Source organism: Galeopterus variegatus, unplaced genomic scaffold (genome assembly GCF_000696425.1).
Source record: "Galeopterus variegatus unplaced genomic scaffold, G_variegatus-3.0.2 Scaffold1258, whole genome shotgun sequence".
Taxonomy (NCBI): domain Eukaryota; kingdom Metazoa; phylum Chordata; class Mammalia; order Dermoptera; family Cynocephalidae; genus Galeopterus; species Galeopterus variegatus.
Genome location: NW_007727369.1, coordinates 105,403 through 107,591, shown reverse-complemented (window position 1 = coordinate 107,591; position 2,189 = coordinate 105,403). Strand labels below are relative to the sequence as shown.

General features: G+C 31.5%; 1 protein-coding gene across 2 annotated transcripts in view; it reads left to right on the top strand.

The window, feature by feature from the left end:
* Positions 1-2,189, top strand: part of NYAP2 (neuronal tyrosine-phosphorylated phosphoinositide-3-kinase adaptor 2) — a 289,251-nt gene that overhangs the window by 284,045 nt on the left and 3,017 nt on the right. The window lies entirely within an intron of this gene.

Below are 2,189 nucleotides of genomic sequence, written 5' to 3'. Positions count from 1 at the left end.
CATATTTATGGGGTATAAAGTTGTATTTCAATAAGTACAATGTGTAATGATCAAATCAGTTAGCATATTCAGCATTGCAAAAAATTATTCTTTGTGATGAAAATATTTGAGCTTCTGTCTTCTAGCCATTTGAGAACATACAATAAATTATTGTTAACCATAGATGCCTAGCACTAGAACTTATTTTTCCTATGTAGCTGTAATTTTGTGCTCATTAACCAATTTCTCCCTATCCCTCTTACACCTCTCAGCCTCTAGTAACTACAATTCTATGCTCTACTTCTAAAAGTTGAACTCATTATTTTATTTTTTTAGCTCCCACATATGAATGAGAACACTTTTTATTCACTCATAAATCCATAAATATATTTGCATCTTTGATTAGTATCTAGAAATGATAATTGCATACAATAACCATTATTACAATTTCTATATAAAATTCAGGAGATGGAGCATACTGTAGTAGAAAGAATATCAACTTTGGAGTCAGAAAACCTGTGATCTTAACCTAGTTCCTTAAACTTTCTGAGATTCAGTTTTTTAATTGAAGTGTATAGATATATCCTAACTTTGAGTGTGGTTAGAATGATTTAATATAACATAGATAGAACTCTTTGCATATGCTTGGCAGAGAGTAGGTACGGAAAACTACTAGGTATTTGTCAATAGTAGAATAATAAGACTTAGGCAATGCTCTAATGTTTTCAGAATGAGTTGACCTTCATTTTTCCACTTAAAACTCACACCAACTTCTGAAGTATTATCAATTTAGTTATTCAGATAAAGAGACCAAAAAGTGGAGAGACCAGTGGAAATACGACACATCCAGGATGCAAACTCATGATTTCTAGCTTTAGGTCTTGCCCTCTCTCAAGAATTGGGTTGATTTTGCCTTGTTCACTTCAAAACCTACTTGCCTGGCTTTGGGCATGATATATAACTTCTTGAAGTCTTAGTTTCCTCATCTATACCTTAGGAGTGTTGTACTAACTCATCTCCTCAGTTCTTTCCAGTTCTGTGCACACACTGAGAGACACCACAGTGTAGTTGTAAAAGGTACAAGTGTTAGAACTCTTAGATTCAAATCTTGACCTTGCCATTTCTTGGCTCTGTAACTTTGGGCAAGTTTCCAAAGTTTGTAAAAAAATCTCACTTTATTTACCATTATGGGTTAGTAAATAATACTTACTTCAGAGCATCATCACTGTGATGAATAAGTGAATTAAACTATGCAAAGCACCTAGAATGAAATCTGATATACAGTAAGCATTATATAAATGCCTGCTCTGATTATTATCCTAAAATTGTAATACCAAGTTTGGTGACTTCAAATGATCTGTTTTAACCCTTCAAGTCATAGAGTAAATTTGCTTATCCATTAAATGAAGCTTCCCTATTCTGGCTAGCCTCATGACCCAAGCTCATTACTGCTCTTGTGTGACAGACTCAATATGCAAGTTCTGTTCCAAATAACAGTTACTGGTAGACATGGTACAACATATACCTGGGAGCAGTGTTTACCTGTTCAACAATATGTGTATGTGTATCAACATATAGTCCACAGTAAACTTTTTCCTGGTAACCCAATTAATCTCATGAATTTGTTTCTCTGTTTCTGGAAATAATTGGAATTTGTGTCAATGTGATTATAGAGGCCAATAATTCTAACTTTGACATTTGATGAAGCATCAAATACTATAGGAAAAACTTTTTCACAGAAGAATTACTTAAGAATTTACATTTCAAGTATATGGTGTACACTGAAAGTCATTTTGGTAGAAAGAGTTATTAAAAATATTCATTCTACTACATGCTACTTATAAATAAACCCATGTTTCAAAATTATTTCAAGAATAAAAATACTCATTGACATCTTTCAAACATATCACATTTATATTAGACCTCACTGAAAAGTAATTCCAGTAATTGAATTTAGACATAGTGAGACCCATAAGACAATGGAGTCAACATAAAAGCAATAGATATATAATTGGCAAATTGCTTAAAAAGTTAAAACAAAAAGGTTTTGTCTTCATATTGTGAACTTTTAGAACATATTGGAAAAATAATTATGCTCAAACCATTGTTAAATAATTTCATTATGTTTACTAATTTAAGTACAAAGTTTATTTATAGTTTCCATGCTTTTATTTTTGTTTTGTAAGAATGATTGCATTTCTTAATTAATT